Source organism: Lepisosteus oculatus, chromosome 3 (genome assembly GCF_040954835.1).
Source record: "Lepisosteus oculatus isolate fLepOcu1 chromosome 3, fLepOcu1.hap2, whole genome shotgun sequence".
In the NCBI taxonomy this organism is placed as follows: domain Eukaryota; kingdom Metazoa; phylum Chordata; class Actinopteri; order Semionotiformes; family Lepisosteidae; genus Lepisosteus; species Lepisosteus oculatus.
The window spans coordinates 32,488,546-32,512,053 of NC_090698.1; positions in this window are offsets into that span (position 1 = coordinate 32,488,546).

Sequence of the window (23,508 nt, forward strand, 5' to 3'; positions counted from 1 at the left end):
ACAACCAATTTTGTCAATTATCAAAAATGTACAAAAAAGAAAAATTGCAGAATAGTGCCCCATAACAGGCTGTTCATGGTTAAATTACGAGAAAAAAAAGCGTTACCAGGTGATATGAGTTGTGTGTGGTGTTGACCTAGAATACTGGAGCATAAAATGAGCACATGCTGGTTTTATAAATCAATTTCATCTCTGAGAAACTTGGATTTGCTTTGACACAGTTCTATTTTCAAAAAGGCAGGATGTAGAAATGTTCTCTGATATTAGCCCCAGTGCGATGTCTCAAATTTGCCAGATATTTCAGTTGAAAGCTGGCTGGTGCATTGGACATTAAAAGAGTCTTTCTTAAAAAAACAATCAGGAGATTTACACTACATGATGTGTTTCAGTCTTTTATTTACCTCCACAATCAGGAACATACAACTTCGAAACATATAAACATTATTTAGCTAAGGCCCACAAATGACCATTTTTTTAAAGTATGTTTATGAACTTTTTTCCTTTCATAACAACAAATATATAAAATAAGAAGGAATAAGGTGACAGACACAAATCCTTTTCCAGAATTAAATCTTTCTTTATTTCTCAAAATATCATGCCAAACACTAGGGATGCAGTTATTCTTCCTAGAACCATAGTCCTATGCAGTTAATACTTTCACTACCTGACTTAATAACAATAATAACAATTAATAACAGGAAGATGGAAAATTAATAACTCACTACTACAAGAGCCTGATATTAAAAGGCAAGTAGTTTATTCAAAATGTTATGTAAACAAATCTAAATTTTGTCTCTGACCCCGATATTATTTGGGAATCACTTAAGTGGTGTTTAAGGGGAGAACTCATTTTCATAAAAAGCAAAGGGGTTCAGAAGAAGGTTGCCTACTCACCAAAATAAAGGCTATACAGCTCAAATTATCAAAAATAAATTTAGCAAACAAGACTGGGCTGATTTGATGCAAGTACAGCTACAATATAATGAGTTATTAAGGATAAAAACATTAAGTAGATTACAACTTAACTTCTGTGAAGAGGGGGAAAAGCAGGGAAAATTGCAGCCAGGTCCAAAAAGCGCTGTATGTGCAATACTATTAGCAGTATCAAGAAAATGGATGGGTCAATTACCCAAGATCAAGTTCAACCTTTTGTAGTGTCAAACAAATGACAAAGTTCAGGTGTCTCTTTATTCATATGCATATGGAAGTCCAGCTTGCAACCACCAGACTTAAGAAATAAGTAGCTGAAGATGGTCCTTTATACCTTAAAACACAAAAAGTTACTACGACATATTCTAAACAAATGATAAAACAGCAACACCTGCCAATTCATTATATCTAAGTTACAGACTAGACAACAGCTAGTTCTTTTCATATTCTGGGCGTACAGCCAGCTTACCAAATACATGCCCCTTATCTTAGTGACCAAGTACAGGCAACATCTTTATATACATTTGAGCACAAAGCCTACATCAAGCCACTTGACTGCATAGTTTGCAAAAATATACAAAAACAAGAAAATGATATTATTATCTCACTTCCCGGGCATCTCTCTTATCTCTTCTTTCTTTACTTTGTTACTTTCTTTGACAAATTATATTAATCTGAAGCCTCTAGCACATTGGAAGATGTGCAGTGCTTTCTTGCTGATACAGAGCTCCCAAACCTTCGTACAGAAGATAGAAACATTCTTAAGTAATCTCTCACTCTATCAGAAATGAAAGCCATTGCTTCCTTTTCTCACAATAAATAACCTGGACCCAATGGATTTACAGCTGAGTTGTACCAGACATTTCAGTCCATACTTAGTCCAATCTTACTGCAAACATTTAATAATATGTGGTTAACAGACACGACTTCACTATCATTTAGGGAGTCTCTAATAACCCTTGTATATAAGAAAGGTAAAGACCCATCATTGGGCAGTAGTAACCTCCCAATAAGCGTAATGAACTTGGACAATAAGATTCTAGCTAAACTACTTGCTAATCGGTTAGGTAAGGTGCTACCAAAAATCATACATCCAGATCAAACAGGATTTATGAAAAATAGATATTCTTCAGATAATACAAGAAAGCTGTTTAATTTGATGTATCACGCTAAACTCAGTAAATCAACATCAGCCATATGCACACATCAGCCCTCACACCTGAAGAAGGCTCCACGGCCGAAACGTTGTGTTCTCTTTCTTCTTTTTTTCAGCATGGAATAAACCTATTACTTGTTCCTTTGCAGCCTACGCATGCTGACGCAGCTACCCACCTGAACTACTACCGCCATATGCATACTAGATGCTGAGAAGGCCTTTGACAGAGTTGAATGCAAGTATCTATTTAATGTGCTAAAATTATTTGGTTATTGTAATGAACGAGTTCTTTCAGGGCCCTATGCAGACAACATGATCTGGGGTGGAGTGAGGAAAACACAGGGGAAAAAGACATGCAGGAGTCGGGAAGTATGATTAGTCATATGATTAGAGTTAACAAATTGTTGTCCTTTTCTGAATTATCTAATCAAACATCTTTTCCAGCAAAATAAGTTTTTAATTACTCAAAACTTAAACGTTTACTGTCTAAAACCTTTCTGTTAAGTGAATTAAAACAAGAACTGGATAATAACAGCAATAAAATATTGCAGACTAATACACAAGTGAAGGCTCGAACATTTTACAACCTTCTTGATGCAAGGTCAGACAAGTCTTTTGATAGGTGTGCATCTCTGTAGACAGCTAATCTCTGTGTAGGGTCAGAGGACATAGACTGGGATACTGTGTGGCATAATGTTAGTTATCCATTTAGAGCTATACTGTACATAAACTGCTTCAGTAAAAAAAAAATTGACTCTATTATACTCCAGAAAAATTGAAAAAGATGAAGTGGCATCTTGACAAGAATGTGTTCCAAATGTAACACACAAAAAGGATCATTATTGCACTTATTATGGTATTGTCAGCACATACAGTCATTCTGGACCTCGACAGTGGGAAAAGCTCTCAGGCACCTAAATATCTCAATTGCACTGACTCCCATTACATGTATCCTTGGTGATTTATCAAAAGTTAAAGTAGCTATTCAATATAAAACAACTTTTTTGAATCTTTGTATTATTGTTAAAAAATTAATATTGTAAAATGGGTGGACAATACAGGACCGTCATACAAAAAATGGATTAAAGAGGGTGTATCACAAGTTTAATTTGAAAAGATTTAATATAATTTACAGGGGAAACTTAATGAGTATAGGAATGTTTGGAGCCCATTAGAGACATATTTGAATGGCACTGGTTGTTAAGAATATTAGTTGGAAGTTTCTTTTTATTTTATTTTTTGTGACTGTATTTCTTTTTGTTATTGTCTAATAAGAACAAAAATGAGAGAGTGAGAAAAAAATATCAAAAAAATAAAAATAAAGAAGTCCTCCAAAGTTGGAGGCGTGGAGGTGGGTTAAAAAATAAATTCATTGAAGGTATAGAAAACAATTACAAATGTCAAATTAAGCACAAAATTGTGAACTTTGAGAAAGTACTATAAATTACATGTTATCGCAAACCACTGGTCTTGCCACAGGCGAGAGCAAGAGTTCCAATGAACTGTGACGTGAAGTGGCCCTTCTTGCTAACTAGTCTCTGTAATGACTAATGTAATGCACAAGCGAATAAGCACAGATTGTGCAGCAGATGTTTCACAGCAGAGATGTTCCAATGTGATCTGCATGCAGAGTTAACATGTACGTAGTATGTGTCAGCAAAATGTAAATTGAAGGTTTTACAAGTTACTGTGTACATTTCACTTCTATTTTGGTTTGGAATACAGTCATCAATGCTGATTCTTTCTAAATATAAAAATAGCATTACAGTTCCCCTTTAATGTACTTTGATCTACTGAAAGAAGAATACACAGACATAATTCAGAATATACAGTATACTAAAATAGTTCTTGTCTGAAAACACATAGTTGCTGAAACACCATCCACTATGAAATACTGAAAATTAAAAGAAATGTTTAAATAAAACTTCAGTGAAGGCACAAGATTATACCAGATGAATGGAATATCTTGAAAAAATAATTTAATAAAATGAACTACAATATGTTAATGTGGCACATTTTAATAAATCTGAACAGATCAAAACTGCAATATAGCTTCTACAAAACACAAATTTACCTATTTGCTCACTCAAATATTTCATAGTACACCATACTAGGAATATAGTATTTGTGTCCTGCCTATATCAAGTTCTCATGTGCATTCCCTCTATTTACATGAAAATAAAGTGTACGTGCTTAAAGAAAGGCTGTTTTCTTTTTTACTCAGAACCCCTAATACATCACACTGTAAAACCATATCACCTAATACTCAAAATAGTAATTATTTCACATAGAATTACAATCCTTTATATAAACAAACAAATGTGCCACACTTGGGGCAGGGTGCCAAAACAGTAGTCGAGGCCCTACATTAGCTGCCAACAGCTGGTGCCCTAGGCATGCAATCAGCACTCTCCCAACCCCTCTAAACCCAAAGGGCAGAACCATTAGGTCATTGGTTAACTAGTAAAACGTTTTGCCCCTTTTTTCCTTTTAATTATTAAGCCCATGTTTAATTATTATTTGTACACAAAAGCTAGATGGTATTTCAGTCTAATTCCAAATTAAAATGTATTAAGAATTGTAATTATTAACTATTATTACAAATACAAAAACATTAATTGCACTATTCTGTTTTAACAGCCATTACACTGTAGAAAGAAATAACTTTCAAAACTTTCAACTTTCAATTCTTCAATGAATTTTAACCTGTTTTTAAAAAATACTAAAAAAATATTCAGAGTGGAGGACTCTGCTTATATTTGGACCACACCGGACAATGCAGTAAAAAATACTCGGAAAGATCTGTACTCGTGACTACAGATTATCTCTGTTTCAATCGGACCTTCTTATTTACCCAGCAACTTTAGACAGATCACTGTTATTCTTGTTTAGGTGCCGGGTCCAAACAACAGTGAAGCTGCCTACAAGATCACAGAATACTTTAATGATGAGCTAGTGTGGTGTAGTGTGATCAGCTGGTGTTTGTGCTAGGAGATTTTAACACTTGGTGATCTGTCTGCTCACTTTCCTGCTTTTCAGCAATACAATGTAGCAATACATAATAGTGATTAATCCAGGCCACAAAATGGAAAAACTAGAGAACGCCTTTTTGTAGACATGTGGAACAGCGTACTGCAACAATTTCAGAGGACAAATACTGCTCTACAGGCAACTGAGGTCATTAAGGGTGGCAGGTCTATGTGATGAATTTGACAACTTTTAGAGAGTGGCAAAAAACATGTCCCCAAAAGTGTCCCAACATTATAAGGTGGATACATAGAGGCAGAGAAAAAACAAGCAGACGAAGCCACAGAGCCTGAGTGTGAGCAATCAGGCCGAGATAAATTCAGAACTACTGTTTTCATCACTGTCATAGACCGACTCTTTGCCGAAATGGATAGGAGGTACCACTCCTACAGGGATATTCAGCAGACATTTGGGTTTTTGAACAACATTTTCTGCATCTCCCAACATGATCTGAACATATCAGCCACTAAACTCCAAAAGAAATGTTGATGATGATACAGTATGTGCAGATCATGTTAGGAGATACAGGAAATGTTGTTGGAGGTGGACTTTGTGGATGAAATAGGTAATTTCAGAGAATTTGTTCAAGGAAACGAGGACACATCAGCAAGGACAGCTAATACGAAGGAGGAAAAACTCAGTCAATATTTCCAAATGCTGATATTACTCTCAGACTGTTCATGATTATACTGGTAACCATTGCAAGCGTGGAGCGCTATTTTTTCAAAACTGGCGTTGGTCAAAAACAGACTGAGGTCAACGATGGATCAGAACAGACTGAATCACCTGGCCCTGATGTTGATAGAAAGTGATTGTTAAGGATTCGGCCAGTGAAACCGAAACCAATTAATGAACCCACTTGCAGGAGCTGATAGAGACAAGTTGTGATCCAAATACCGTAGACGAAGGAGAGAGCTGAGAGTCCAGGGGAAGCCAGTGATCCAAACAGGGAGAGAGAGAGCAACCAAAGCCGAGCCGTAATATGTAGTAAAAGGGGAGAAACCAAAGTCGGAACCAGAACAGTACGAAGAGGTAGAAGGCGTTGCGCAACTAAGTAGCTCGAAAGGAAAACCAATACTGAGCGAGGAGGTAGGGAAAGACTAGTGCTTAAATACAAGATGAGACGGAGGTGTGGTGGTGAAAGCGTACACTGATACTGTAGGTAGACTAATGAACTAAGACTACGCCTTCTTCTGCCTCTTTCGTTGCCGGGAGGCAGGGATTGTAATATTACCCCCCTCTCTACGTCCCTAGTGGGACGATTAGGGAAACTGTGATGGAAATCCTGGATCAGGTTTGAATCCAGTATATCCTTTTCCGGTACCCACGACCACTCCTCTGGACCAGAGACTTCCCAATCCACTAGGTACAGCAGGGATCCACGAGACCATTGGTAATCTAGGATCTTATTTACGGTGTAGACAGGGAGTCCATCAATTACTCGAGGCGGTGGGGGTTTTTGTTGCGGCTTAGACAGAGTGCATCTGCGAAAGGGCTTAAGGAGGGAAACATGGAATGTAGGGTGAATCCTGAGGGTAGGAGGCAAGGCCAGCCAATAAGTTACAGGGGTAACCTGGGTGAGGACACGAAAAGGACCGATAAACCTGGGAGCAAGCTTGCCAGAAGGTTGCTTTAGAGGAAGGTTGTGGGTGGACAACCAGACAAATTGTCCACGTCGAAATCTGGGTATAGTTCGATGGTGCCGATCCGCCACGGTCTTCTGCCGAGCTGCAGTGTGAAGAAGGGCGGCTTTAGCCTTCCTCCAGAAGTCCTGCAGGTTTGTGATATACTCCTGAACAGATGGAACTTCTGTGTCCGGCGGGGAGTCCGGGAAAAGAGGAGGCTGATAACCTAAGGCACACTTGAAGGGTGACATGCCAGTCGAAGAAGTATACAAAGAATTATGAGCATATTCTGCCCATGGAAGCAATGACACCCAGTTATCTGGGGTAGATGAGATATATGCCCATAAGTAGGTTAGCAGTTTTTGATTCATACCCTCAGTTTGACTGTTGGCCTGAGGGTGGTAAGCTGAAGTAAGCAAAACTGAGGCTCCCAGTGACTTACAGAAGGCCTTCCAAAATCGTGAAATAAACTGGGGGCCCCTATCAGAAACAATATCTTTAGGGATGCAATGAAGGCGGAAGATATGCAGTACGAACAGGTCTGCTAGTTCCTTAGCCGAAGGCAAGGAAGGTAGGGGAATAAAATGGGCGGATTTAGAGAAACGGTCTACTACTACCATAACAGTTGTGTATCCTTGGCTTGGTGGAAGGTCTGTAATAAAATCAACTGAAAGGTGGGTCCAGGGACAGTCAGGGATAGGTAAGGTTGAATAGGGGCTGCCGTCCTTATCCTAGAAGACTTAATTCGGGAACAGATAGAGCAGGCCTGGACATACTCCTTGACATCTTTAACCAGATGGTTAAAGATGGTTGGCCACCAGAAGTCTCTAAAGATTAAATCCAAGGTACGTCGGAATCCAGGGTGTCCGGCGAAGCGGGAGTCATGTCCCCATTGTAAGACAGAAGATCTGACTGGGGTTGAGACAAATAACTTGTCCTGAGGGCACTGAGGAGGTACAGTTTGTCCAGCCAAGGCGCGTCTAACTACAACTTCTATGTCTCATCTGACAGCTGCCAGGAATTTACCAGAAGGGATGATGGGTTCAGGAAGCAGTTCAGCCTCAGGGGGGTCGTGGATCTGTGAGAGAGTATCAGCTTTGATGTTCTTATGTTCTTAAAAAGAGGGGCCATCTGGCCTGGCGAAGACATAGACGTTTGGCAGATTGTAAATACTCCACGTTTTTGTGATCTGTGTATATCAAGAATGGATGATGAGCTCCCTCCAGCCAGTGCCTAACTTAATAGCCAGAAGCTCATGGTTACCAACATCATAGTTCATCTGTGCAGGGGATAACTTCTTAGAAAAGAAGGCGCAGGGGTGAAGAATCTGTTTTTCTCCATGACGTTGAGAGAGAACAGCGCCCACACCATGGCCAGAAGCGTCCACCTCAACAACAAAAGGCAAAGAAGGATCAGGGTGTTTCAGGATGGGGGCAGTAGTGAAAAGGTGTTTCAGGTGCCGAAATGCCTCTTCTGCTTGAGGGGTCCATTTACCTTGTCTGGGTCCTTTGCGAGTTAAAAAGGTTATGGGAGCAACCACTGAGCTGAAGTTTCGAATAAACCTCCTATAGAAGTTGGCAAAGCCAAGAAACATTTGTATATGTTTAAGGTTCTTGGGTGTGGGCCAATCAGTAATTGCGGAGACTTTACTTGAGTCCATTTCCACCCCTTTTGGAGAGATGATGTAACCTAAATAGTGAATCCTAGAAGCATTAAAAGTGCACTTCTCCAGTTTGACATAAAGTTTATTCTTCATGAGTTGGGAGAATACTTCTCTGAGAATGTCATCAAGGTATACCAAGACAAACCTTTGTAGCAGATCATGAAAACACTGCCGGGGCATTTACCAAACGAAAAGGCATGACCAAATATTCATAATGTCCATGGGTTGTCATGAATGCCGTCTTCCACTCGCCCCCTTCCCAAATACGGATTAAATTATAGGCCCCTCGTAGATCCAGTTTGGTGAAGATCTTGGCCCCATGCACGGACTCAAGCGCTGCTGGAATTAGGGGCAAAGGGTACAGGTTCTTAATAGTGATCTCATTAAGGCCACGATAATCAATACAGGGACGGAGCCCACCATCCTTCTTTTCCACAAAAAAAACTGGCACAAGCAGGTGAAGTGGATGGGCGTATAATTCCAGCCTTCAGAGAATCTTGTATATATACTTTCAGGGCCTCAGATTCCATATTGGAGAGCAGAAATATATGACCTTTAGGAGGAATAGTTCCTGGCAAAAGGTCGATGGCACAGCCTAAGGTCGGTGGGGTGGGAGAGCCAAGGCCCCTTGCTCATTAAAGGCTTCATGTAGATCAGAAAATTGAGGGGTATAGTAGGAATACCAGAAGGGGGCAGTTCCATGAGTGCAACTCTTACAAGCACACGACAGCAACTACCAATACATTGGGGTCCCCAAGTTAAAATTTCTCTACGGGACCATGAAATGTTAGGGTCATGCTGTTGGAGCCAGGGAAAGCCTAGTACAAGGGGATGTGATTGGGTCTCGAGGAGATAAAACCAGATATCTACCACATGTGTAATGCCAATTTGCAATCTTATTAAGTCAGTTTGCCATCTTAAAGTCCTGGAGACACTGGGGAACCATCAATAGATTGTACACGAAGAGAAGGAGTCACCTGGGTCAGGGGTAATTTCCAAGCTTGAGCTAAGGAGGCGTCGATAAAGTTTCCCGCTGCCCCTGAGTCAATAAAAGCAAGAAGTGGCATCTCTTTATTACCCTAAAACAGTGTAAACTTAATAGAAAATCCTGAGGAAAACTGAGGATTGAGTTAACTCAGTCACTACAGGATCTTGAGTAGTTGGGAGGCGCCTCAAAGACGAATGTAAAGCAGGGCAGTCAGCTTTAAAGTGTCCTCATTTTCCACAGTACATACAGCGGCCCTCTCGTCTGCGTCTCTCTTTTTCTTCTGAAGTTAACCGGGTGCGGGCAATTTCCATAGGTTGTTCCGAGTCTAGAGTGTTGGTAGGTGGTGGCCGAGGAACCTCTAGTATCTGTGTCCGAGATCTTTCTCTATTCCTCTGACGAATTCTGAACTCTAGTTCCAACACCTGGGAAATTACTTCTTCCAAAGTTCTGCCCAACTGTGGCATAGTTACCAAGTGATCCTTTATTTCTTCACACAACCCTTGCAGAAAAAGAAAAATAAGGTCCTCATCATCCCAGTGAGTCTCTGCTGCTGCTACTCATAAGTCTATGACATATTCCTGTGCAGATCTGCGGCCCTGGCAAATAGATGAGAGGCGGTAGGCGGAGTCTTGTCCAGCTGAGGAACACAAATAAAACCCCCAAATTTATCTAAAAAGAGATCATAGTCCTGTACCGCAGGAGCCCCGCGATCTAGTAGGGCAGTAGCCCATTCCAGAGCATGGCCAGTTAACAGAGAAACTACAAAGGCAATGTTGTCTTGAGGAGAAAAAAATGGAGCCTGAAAACCAGCGCACACTGTGCTAAGAAGCCCCGACATTTCGTAGGGTTGCCATCAAACCTGTCAGGTGGTGTAAGTGGAAGAGGTCGAGGAGCGGGTGTAGAAGCTGGCTGGGGCGGAACCGAAGTGGCAGCTCCAACGTTACTTTCACTATTACTGGTAGGCGGCATTGCTGACAGGTGCGCTGAAATCTGTTGGACGGAAGCCTGTAACTGGAGAAAAGTTTGCCAGTGCTGATCCAAAACCGAGTGAAATTCCTCTTTCTCCGCTGGGTCCATGTTAAGTGGCTCAGTATTCTGTTAAGGATTCGGCCAGTGAAACCGAAACCAAGTAATGAACCCACTTGCAGGAGCCGATAGAGACAAGTCGTGATCCAAATACCGTAGACGAAGGAGAGAGCCGAGAGTCCAGGGGAAGCCAGTGATCCAAACAGGGAGAGAGTAACCAAAGCCAGACCGTAATCCAAAACCGTAGACGAAGGAGAGAGCTGAGAGTCCAGGGGAAGCCAGAGATCCAAACTGGGAGAGAGCAACCAAAGCCGAGCCGTAATCCAAAAAACATAGTAAAAGGGGAGAAACCAAAGTCGGAACCAGAACAGTACGAAGATGTCGAAGGCCTAGCGCAACTAAGTAGCTTGAAAGGAAAACCAATACTGAGCGAGGAGGTAGGGAAAGACTAGTGCTTAAATACAAGATGAGACGGAGGTGTGGTGGTGAAAGCGTAAACTGATACTGTAGGTAGACTAATGAACTAAGACTACGCCTTCTTCTGCCTCTTTCATTGCCGGGAGGCAGGGATCGTAACAGTGATGTCCTGCGCAAAATAGATTTTACCAGGCTTATCAATGACTTTTCTGCAAGGAAAACAAGAAAGAAAACCATCTAAAGGTAAGAACATTTTTTGTGCATTTCTGTTTGGTTTGTTGCCTGTATGTTTCGTATCCAATCATTAATGCAGTGTATTGACTGATTTGAGTCTATTGGCTGCAATGGACTTGCGCATGTTGGGATCGCCCTGCTGTTCTTGAAATAATGCACTCAAGCAGGGTGGTCATTGGTCTCTTCTGTGCCGATCTTTTTGTTGTTGTGTATCGGCAGTTTCAAAGCAAGCGTGCGCATGATTTGTTTTTTGTCAGCTCGCAGATCAGCTGTGAATCTGATTTATTGGTTGCATTGCTGCACTTACATTATAGGTTATTGTAGTGTGTGTGTATTTGGCCTCCCTGTGTACACGTGTGTTCCCTGCGTGTGCCGCGTTACATTCCATTTGAATCGGCCGTAGCAAACTTTTACTCTGAATGCGTCACTGAATTATTACAGTAATTTCTCTCTCTTTTTTCTGGTAATGGGATGGGTGGGGGGGCTACACAACGTGTAGCCTAGGGGCCTCTGATCACCTTAATCCGCCACTGTGCTCAACACACATCCTAGTTAAGTGCTTTGGGAACAATAGATGCTTATAAAGCAATGTGCAGGGCCCCCTTTGGTAAATCTCACCACAACATTATTCACCCTGAAATATTGACAAAAGATTAAACTCATTTCAAAATCTGTACAGCTGTGGTCGGAGAAGAGTAAGGAGGAACTTAAACACTGCTTTGAGACCACGGACTGGCAGGTGTTTTTTGGCTCATGTCTCAACCCACATGAGCTTACAGATGTCATAACATTGTCTATCCAGTTTTGTGAAAACACAGTTAAGCAGAAGCTTTACATGAGTAATGCAAAGCAGGCATGGGATGGGCTGAATATAATAATTGGGAGAGAGAGGACCAGGGCAAAACATACATATTGCTAGTTTTGTCAATTAACTTTATAATTTTCATAGAAGGTCTGACTCAACAAACTCCAAAAGCAAAAGTCAGGAAATCTGTGACAAGGTTCCCATATGCCTACCCATACAATTGTCAGAACAGGAGGTAGCTGTGTATTTAGCATGTATCAACACAAACAATGCACCAGGACCTGACAGATTATGCGAGATAGTGCTAAAAGTTTGTGTTAGCCAGCTTAAAGGTGTTTTTACCTAGCTTTGTACTTGTACTTGTACTTGCTTAATGTCCATACTGTGCCAGACACATGAAAAGTATCTACAGTTTTACCAAAAAACCCAGGAGCTAAATTACTTGAAGATTTTAGACCTGTGGCTCTAACCTCTCTTATAGCCAAATGTATGGAAAGAGTTGTAAGAAACCAGTTTATGCCATTAGTAATTGATGTCTTGGGTCCACTACAAGTTGTTTACAGAGTGGAGTGTCCAGAAAAGCACTATATAAGTGTAAGCAATTATTATTATTATTATTATTATTATTATTATTATTATTATTATTATTATTATTATTATTATTATTATTATTATTATTCCGAGATGTGAGGTTATTTGTGAAAAGGGAAAAGAGCCATGTAGATAGGACACAGCCTTGGGGAGCACCTGTGCTGAGAGTCAGAGGGCATAGGAATTTGGCTTCTCTAAATGCTGGAGTATACAATGAAGAGCCAGGTTAACAGTGTCTTGAACAGACGTGTTGGCCCTTTAGGCAAACTGGTGAGGATCCAGCAGGAAAGATGTACAGTGTTTGAGGTGCTTAAGCAGATATGCAAATCTTATAGAGACATTTCCAAGAAGACTCATGGTTGTAATTTCTACCAAAGGTGCCTTTACCAACTATAATGACTCAAGTGGGATGATTACTAATTCATCCATTATTTATATCAATTTATGAGGATCTGTAGAATTTTGTTTTCACTTTGACATTATAGAGTGATTTGTCTAAATCCACGGTGAAAAATCCCAAATAAATACTTAATTATGATTTCATATTGTAAAAAAATGACTAAGTCCAAGGAAGGAGAATAAATTTGATAGCCACTTCACTTTACATTTAATAATGATTAAATATACTCACATTTAGATTGATCATACTAAAAGATTATATTCATTTTTCTTTGGCACCAAGAAACACAATTGGTAATTTCTCATAATTGCTGATTTCTAGTAACTGCTAACTTTCTAACCATCTAACTACAAATTGGAGTTAAAGTGTCTATTTGACATGTTCTGTTATGACAATAACATTGACCACAGAGCTAAGACTGATAGTGATGGAACCTTTGTGGAGTGGAGTGATAAAGCCTACTAAATTCAGCTCTTACCATGTCTTGCTAGTGTAGTGGTTTGATGGGTTTACTGAGACAATTATTAATTGTAGCAGTAATCACGAGGTTGTTCATTGGGGCTTTTAGAAAATCAATCCTCAGAACAACTAACAACGCACACACACGGGTTCAATACACGAGATACATTTATTAATATAAACTGTGCACCATACATATACTAGTCTGCCTGGATACGAGCGGCAGACCTTACAGTGAGGGTTATCAATATACAAGGTATATAATCTCGAAGAGATGCAAACACAAAGAGATACACAACAGAGAATATATGTCAATATATATCGTTCGGTTACCAAATCGCTAATCAGTGTTATTACCCACTGTTACTCTAAACTCGGAAGAAAATATATTACTCATGAATTAAATTGATAACAACTTGTGTTGAAGTACAATTGAATTCTCGAGACGCAATGTAGAACATGGGGTTTACTTATCCACTGTGTATGGATTTGGAATTTCCCGGCACGAACACCAAACCAGCTGACAGGCTCTGTTGCAGCCTCTGTTCCAGCGGTTGTCCAATGTGTGTTGTCCCGGCGTTCTCCGGCTACCGGCTAACCAGTCGAGGTGCAGCTCGGAGTAGGACTGGCGGAGGAATCTGACTGCGGTGCGCAGGGCAGTCGTTGCTCCGAGGGGATCTACCAGCAGTCCGGCTGGCTAGTAGAAAGTCTCTATGCACAAAGTGTGACCGCGAGTCCTCACAAGTCCCTCTTTTGCCTGGGAAGAAGCTGGTTCGTTCCCGATGCAGCGCTGCTTCTGAATAAGCTATTCAGGTTGTCGACGAAGGTCCAACTGTAGGCTGCCGTTGATCAAGCGGAGCATTCACGTTGGTAGAATTCTGAGTACGTACAGGATCCTCGGCCTCGCGCTTAGAACAAAGTCCAAGTCCCTTTGCAGACAACAGCAGTTGTCACGTGATTGTCTCTGAGGATGCGAGAAAATGGCCAAGGAGAGCCCCGATCTGAGCTTGCGCTCCCTTTTTGACCAAGACACAGATGTGTGCTGATTGGTTGAGAGTTTGGTGGGCATTGGAGACCCACCTGGTATTACCACGCCCTGCCAGTCCCTGATTGGTTGGTCAAGGTGAGATATAAGTCACTTACTCTTGACACTTAAGAATGCAGTCCAGATGTCCATTCGGCACTCCCTACACAGATAGGCGCCAATGGATGACCATTGATCATGATAGCCAGGCTTAGCTAAGTGCATCCCCGTCTGGTAGCTGTCCCTTATCAAAAGAAAACATCTTAAATCAGCCTGCATGAATACTTTCTCTGTGGCTGCACCACAGAGATGGAGGGTGAGATGGGGCCTCATTTAGGACAGCATACCAATGCTTAATTCTGTCTTATTAACAAGCATTGCCACTACATTAGTGTATTAGTAATTTATTAGTAAATTCTCAAAAATGAATAAAAATGAATTATAATTCTTATTCCCTGCACGTGAACTGAAATGATAACATTGTGTTTTTATGATTGCATTTTTGTTTTTTACAGTATTTTTGGAAACATGTTTTTGGCACACAAGGGTCTTAATTTATCTATCAACAGGTCGCCCCTACATGGCAGTGATATTTTATGAACTGCAGTATTGTTCTCACAAGAACCAGTATATTGTGTTCACCTACCACTGTGTTACATAATTAACAATTTACATTTAGAAACATGTATTACACAACTAATAATTACAAATAATAATTATTTCCTTCCTTCAATGTTTCCTTTGTATCCAAACCCATGGCTCTCCCCAAGTGAGGCAGCCTCATCAAAATTTGTAAGTTGCTTGTAGAGATTGTACCATTTTGAACATCCCTGTTATGTCACAGAGCTTATTCTTAAACCACACCATCTTTATCTTCAATCTTCTTTAAGCCACTTACACATAGTGGGTTTCAGGGTCATAATAATAATTAATCCTTAATAATCCGGGCAGGATCTGTGTAGCTTTTTATGAAGGATTTTTATGAAGTCTGTGCTTTGCTGCAGCTTTATTACTAATGAAGTAACTAGTAACTATTAGTTTAGTAGTAATCATCTGTTATTGCTAAGAATCAAAACATGTTCCCCGTTGCATATTATTTTACATATATTAATATAGTTAATGTATTTTCATTTTATTAACTTGTTTATGGTCATCCTTCCTTTCTAAAATATTTTTGAGTAAGATTTCCAAATGTCCCCAGAATACATGATGTATCTTGAATAGGAGAGGTGATTAGTACAACAGTATCCTAATTATGCATTATGTACTGTATACATAAATTGTTATTCCATTGCTTCTAAAGTTCTTCTAAAGTAACAATTTACTATGTGGTATGATCTCTAATTAGCGCTGCAAATTGGCACTTTCTATCAAGAAATTAATTAATCTCTTGAGATCCCTATTATATTTCAGCATATGTTACAAATTACAGCAAAAACCTTGAATATCTAAACATAATCAATTATTATTTCTATTAAAACATGTTTATTTTTTCTACTTGTCTGTGTCTCCAGAATTTCCTTATCTTATACTCTATAGTTTCTGCTCAACTGAATATTTTTAGCAGTAATTGGTGGCTCTAGTGTTGCATTTTTAATTGCAGAAAAAAGACAGCTTCTGTGTGGGTCGCCCAGATCTGTTCCTCATCTGAAACCTGACAAGGCCACTGGAGCATACTTAACTCTGGGACCTTCATGCACTCTTGGAGTGTTTGTGCACTCTAAAAGAGAAAATGAAATATAAACCGCATTAACCATTTGCTGTTGTCCACATGTCTGTCCTAAAACTGATGGCAAGATGCAGAATGTTTAACTTGCCTCTGAAAAATAGTATAATGTACCTGATAAGAAGAAAAATAAAGAATATGTATATTCTTTTATATTTAAAATATAAAGACATTGTTAGTCATTGTTATACAAAGAAACATACTGTAAGGCTATTGTTATTCATCGACTTACAATAGAGTGCTTCCCCTGACCCTGATCTGAGTGGCACCTGATGATGACAGGTGTTCTAAATTCTGCATTATAGTGCTGATGTGAAATGAATTTTACAAAAGGCTAGGCAAGTCCGTAATCCCTCATTGGTGTCCATAGCCTTGTCTGAATTAATAATGTATATAAATCTTTAAGGTAATTCACAATGTAACATTTTTCTACATGCACATTTTAATTTTGGTTTATGTGTTTAGAGTTTGCATGTGAAAGACACCTGCTGTGGCTTTGATAAATGTATTTTCAACTTGAGAGTATTACTTTAGTTAACCCATGAAAAACATAGGAAAGTTCTAATAAATGACAATTTTCAAATATATATTTTTTTTTACCTCAAGCCAATTATTTATGTAATAGTTGGGTTGATGCTTTTGGTTAAAAAAGCTATACTGTACAATATCCATGCAGTATACACTCTGAAAAATGTATTAAATAAACTCTGTTACAGGCATTACATTTTAAACAATCTAGCAATAGATTATATCTGATCAGATAAATCTGAAAACATAGATCACAGACTTTTGTAACTTGTAGATAATATCTGAAACACTGCATGAAGCTCCTAAATAAAGAACAACATCACAGACACCAAGAGCATGTACCTTTAGTTTTATTGATGACATATCCTTTACCTTACTATAACCTTTCATTTTTCTATTGTTACTCCCTTTTGCTGTAGTCAAATTCAACAAAATTAATATTTATTAATATTTGCCTTTATTACTGCTTGGTTAATATCATGAAATGTAGCTGGGTCTTCTATAATTACAAAATAAATATTAAGAGTGCTTAAAATTCTTTCAGAATTTCCTCTTGAAATAAAATTGGATAGCTAGTTGGTATTTCCCCAAGGGCAAACTAATATTGGGGAAAAGAGGTGAAAATACCCTTTCGGTGGAGTCCAGCAGCTAGAATGTGCAAAAGAACTTCCTGAACTGCGGTTAATTATTTGTAGTGTCTTCAAGAAAGGTCAAGTTGGAGTTAAGCTCTTTCTTCTTAATTGCTGCTGTCAGCCTACTGTGGTGTTGCAGTATGATTACCATACTGGTAAGCTACTGTATGTGACACATAATATGACATCAATAATGGCTTTAGAGATTTCTTTTGTCAGCATGTTGTTTTTTTCTGTATCTTCAAAAACTGTTTAATGTAACTCCATCCACAGCAAAAATACCATTATAGTGCTGTATAAAATATATAATAAACAATAAAAGAGCATTTCTCAGTATCAGTAGCCCTAAGCTACTGATAAAAATAATCCAAATTATATTCTTGGAAGTGAAGTCTGAGCTTCACAAATAATTATTTTTACACTGGCTTTAAATTGTACTTATTGTTTTGGTTCCTGCTATGCTTTTGTGAGCTGAGGGATGTTTCTTGGGTCATTATTTGAAGAGCTTTGTAAAAATAAATAATGCTGATTTATCTTTTAATGACATAATTTCAGGGGGCTCTGAGGACAAACAAACCTAAGGATGCTTACTCAAGTTAAATTAGTTATTATTAGTGTTATCAGCACTTAGCAATTAGCTAAGAAGAAGAAACTGTTGTTTAGAAAATGAGATAGCACCTGTATATGACACCCTTGTAACCAGACTCCCCAAAGGTTGAAAGTACAACCTATAAACAATCCTGTTTATTTTGGGTCTTGTCCATTTGTTGAGTATCGATAAGTGCACTGAGGAGTTCACACAGTTATACAGTACATATTTCCTCCTGTGGTATGACAGCATTCCATAGTTCAAATGTCTGTACATAAAAACCTGAAGAGTGCACTTTACGTTCACTCCGTTCTCTATTAGAATATCCATCTACAGTATACATTTTCTAATCACTATATCCAATAAAGGGTCACAGTGGAGCTGGAGCCTATCCAGGCAAGTAATGGGCACTCTCTGGTCAGAATGCCTGTCCATCACAGAGCTCATGCAGACACAAATACCAACATGCACACACTCACATCTATGCCCAATTTTCCCAGAAGACAACAAAATTATCAGTATGTTTTTTGACTCTGGAGGAAACCAGAGTTCCAGGAGGAAATCCATGCATTAACAAGGAAAACATACAAGAGCCCCCCCCAACTCTGGAATTGAACTCAGGGCCCCAGAGCTCTAAGGTAGTGATACTAACCACTGTGCTGCCTAGGGTAGTGATGCATATATAAATATATTAATATTTGCCCTAAAAGCAAGAAATAATTTGTACAACTGTCAAGAACTGGGTGTTAGTGCTACTGTAGGTTTAGGATCAGAGTTAGAATGATTAAGATCTAGCCAATGATGAGGGGGAGGGCTAGTCTACACTAGAATAAATTTTTATGCATATTTTTTACCTGATATTTGTCAGCTGGTCCTGTTACACACTAATTGTAGTCACGCTATATTGGGAGGGTGCACAGCACCTAAGCAATATAGCAATGTATGCGGCTCTGCATCCCATTCTGTTTCTTTTACCCACATGTTTGATAGAGATCGAAAACACATAGAAATTGTTATATTTAAATGGTTTCATCAAATCATCTCTCAACAACCCACTATTCTTCCAAAATAATGGGTGATTGCAGGTTGCCTGTCAGTCCTTTTGCCACTTTTGTGTCCCTGTGTTACCATTAAAAACACTATTGTTGAAAAGAATAACCAGTCAATGAAGTCACTGGCCAAATAATAGATAGATTATTTAGATAGATAATCAATGATACTTACAAATCACTCCTTTTATCCTGTTTGTTTTCGGTAAAAAGTTCATTTCAGTAATAATGTTGATCAAACATTAACAGTATAAAATGGATTGTTAAGGAGAAGGAATACAAAGAGCTTGAAGATACCAGCTATCTTTCATACACTATTGTACAATGCCATCATGAATAAACACTATCTCTGAAGCCTTTTCTTCTACCACCTGTGCAAAGTGTAAATATTATTGTTAATAAACTGAGTGAAAGGAATATAAACATATAATTTCAATACTTACAAATTATGTGAAATTGCTATCAGATATGTTGTTTGGCTACATTTGGCTCCAGTTTCAAAGGAATCCATCCTATAATGGTGAAAACAACTAAAGAGTTACCTAAGAATTTAAGGAGTTCATGTTATCTGAGTGACAGAGCAACAGAATATTCTTCAGAGACAGAATTAGTATAGATTTCCAGCTTTGTTAAAAATACCATGCAAGCAGGGTGCATATGTTTTAGGAAGCAGAGCACATTTAGCTTAACAGTTAAACATGGAGGAAATATCAAGGTTAGGTTGACTTTTATGGCTCTACAGGTGATAAACTGGAACAAATGAAATGGAGAAAACAACTGAGAAATTAGATGGATCATTACCCTAGACAAAACAATATACTGTAAGTATTTTCACAAGACAATTCAGCAAGGATCTCCATATGGAAATACTCCTTTCGGGTGATGATTAAAACTAAATCTCATATTTTCATGAGCCAAAGAATGCTGGGAAGAGCAACAACTGGTAGTCAGGGGTCAAAGCAGGAAAAGGCTTTACAGACAGACTGGGAGTGCAATTTACAAACATGGTCTGCCTCCATATGGAAAGAATTTGCTCCAAATTACCTTTTGGAGTTGAGCAGAAGAATTCATGAGAAATCAGAGTAGGGGTGAAATACTGCTGCCCCAGTCATTTGACTCATTTGCTCATGATTACATTGGAAACATTTTAACCTGTCTCTAAATGATGCTTTGGTACAGTGAATTAAATGTGTGTTATCAACCCGTAGGTCAGTGTTCAATTCCTAGTCAAGGCCTTTTGTTTTTCTTGCAACAAAATTCTTAAAACACTAAATTAGTAAATATTATGTATATTATATTGACATTTTATTTTCATACATCGCAATGTGTTCAATAAGTAAACTGAAAACATGAATAAGAAATGTGAAAACTGTCAACAGTGGGAGTTAAAACAGTTCCACCGGTTAGATTTAATTCAATTCAAAATCCCAATGGATGAATACAATAAGTCTTAAAATGAAATAGTATATATTGCAATTATAGTTGATAATAACAAAAAATATTAATATGCTCTTAAGATACAGATGTATCCATTCAAAATGAGTGGGGTAAGCTTCAGTACGACGCAATGAGCGTGTCGCAATATACCATATGCAAATTAGATTATGTTAATAGTATCCGGAATCTCCTTGTAAAACCAGCAGGTGGAGCTAATAAAGCTTAACCTCTCCTGTACAGCATTTGAGCTGTCACCAGAAAACATCTGGTTTTGAAATCCAATCACTGCTGAGGGACAATCTTTATTCAATTAAGAATTTAAGTTGTATACGCTTTAGACTTTTAAATTTAAACTGTGTATTACAGCATGTTAATCATTATACATTAAAAAGTTGCTAGATTTTATGAAAGCAAGATTGCTCAGTTGGACAAAAGTACACAACCTACCACCTTTATCATAAATAAAGTATCTAAAGAAATTAATAACAATATAATTATATTCAGATACTGTAACACAAACAGTAGTATAAAACTTCCAATTGATATGTGTGTTGCTGTTTCAGTACATGTCACATGACTGGATTGGTAGTGTGATAGCTTAAGTGACTGACTTATAAGCATGAGGCGGGTGTTCAAATCCAGCAATCACTATGAGATTTCTTAGAAAAAATAAACATTTCTTTGAAAAACTAAAATAGGAAATATTATGGACACTACATTATATTTACATTTTTTATATTTCTTAATATCACAACATGTTCGTACTGTATTACACAGCGGTACCACAGGGTGTAGGGCGCAAATCCATGTGAGTTAAAACCGCTATGTAATTAATACAGTAATATCTTCTGTGTCGCATTAACAAGTTTAAAAGGATTAGTATTAATATGGAATACTGGTGTGTATTTTTTCTTTAAAATACCAATACCAGCCATACACAGTTTGTAATGTAGGGATTTCTAGATTTATGTTTTTATTTAGTGGTAACATTAGTGACAAAGGCTAAACTTTTAGCTTCAGTATGCTGTATGGCTGACATTACATACATGTTTAGAATGACAACAGACTGCAGTGTCAATAATATTTATTGTCAGTAATAATATCCGTAGCAGTTTGAAATGATTCATTGTTATTAATAAATGACTTAGCTTTGAACATGTTGTGATATTTACAAAAATAAAAAATGTCAATATAGTGCCCATAATATTTACTATTTTAGTTTTTCAAAGAAATGTTAAAAGAAAACTCATGGTGACAGTAGGGCTTGACCCACAGACCTCAGGCTTATAATACACATGCTTAAACAATCATGCCACAGACACAGTCATGTGGAAGTAATTGAAACTGAAGTACACATATCCATAGAATGTGTCTTATACTACTGTTTAAGCTACAGTATATGAACATAATTATATCATTATTAATTTCTTTAGATAAGTGATTCCATATTATCAAATTCTAAAAGAATGCTTTTTTTTTCTCAGATAACGAGCGTATTTGCAGAAAAGGTTAAAACATTATCACTTTTCACAAAGTATAAAAATTAATATGGTCAGAAGGAGCACGTGAAAACAAAATAACCACATGTAAGACTTTGATGCTTAAGATGTTTAGGAAGAAAGTGGAATACTAGTGTGTATTTTTTCTTTAAACTACCAAGACCAGCCATATACAGTACAGTTTACATACAGTAATATGTTTATGTTCCTAAATTAATATTGTTTATGATCATCAGATGCGTTATGCTCATCTTCTTTTTATGCTCAGCTATTAAAATTTCCCTTTAGTTGTAAAATTCCATATAAATATTCAATACTAAGCATATTTAAAACATGCACAGTAAAGAGATTAAATGATTAAATCTTTTAACTACCAACCAATGCACCACGAGTGCCATTGGCCAGCCAATCACATACTGCAGTATGACGTGAGTAGTTGCGTGCAGTACAGGTTTTGAATGGCTGCATCTGTATACTGTAGTGCCTCCTCAGCAATAGGAGACAGTATAGAACAGGCAGGGTGTAGGAGGTGTGGCAACTGCACCTGCACAGATGTAACATATGCTGTCATTGAAGTGGGAACTTCTTTGGCATTCAAAGTATCTGTCTCCTAATACTCATTTTAGCACTAGTCAGTACTGTCAAATGGTGGAGGCAAGTGAACGTCCTTTATGAGATATACCACAAGTCACAATTCAATTTTGCTGATGGATTCCATAGTCAGCTGATGATGGACCATGTCAAATTGAAATGTCCGGTAGTACTGAATTAGCCTGTTTCTGCAGTCCTTTTGCCATCCATTCACATGTCACATGGTTGATAAATAAAAACTAGTCAAACACTAACAACATCTCTCTGCTGTCTCTGCTATTCATTCATTGTATACTTTTTTCAATCCAAAATCTGAATGTGAAAATTCAAATGCATTCCCAGAAAAATATTTATGGGCAATTGTTGTTCATATAGCCCATGACTTAGACATGTGTACTGCAGATATAGACATGTGGAAATACTGGTATAACATATAGTTTTTATATCTTTACTAAAACATAAATTGAAAATGTAACAAATAAAAGGAACATTGAAGATGATATTTTAAGGTACATTAGTTATTGTAAATACTAATTTACCTGCACTATGTTGTTAAATACAAGTAGGTTATACTTCCTCTGAAAGACTTCCTCTTGAAGAACACAAGAGGATTTGTTGCTTATGAAACTTAAGTTTACTATTACAGATGCAGCCATTCAAAGTGCACGGTACAGACACGTACCGGAGGTAATTGCCTACGGCGTCGTGCATCGTGATGCAAGATGATGCGGGGTACCGCGGTACGTGATTGGTTGACCGACAGGGGCACTCGTGGTCTGTTGGTCTGTCGTAGAAAGACTTACAGTACAGTAAACATCTTTACTATGCCCATTGTAGATATTGAATTTTACCACTGAAGGGAAATCTTAGTAGCTGAGCATAAAAAAGAATAGGAGCATACTGTAACGCGTGTGAAGGCCATAAACGATATTAATTTTGGAACATAAACATACAGTATATGGCTGGTCTTGGTACTTCAAAGCAAAAAATACACACCAGTATTCCATTTCTCCCTAAACATTTTAAGCATCGAAGTCTTTAACTAAAGAGATACTGGAGTCAACAAGCATACTTTTAGAATTTGATTAATAGGGAATATAATATGGAATCAC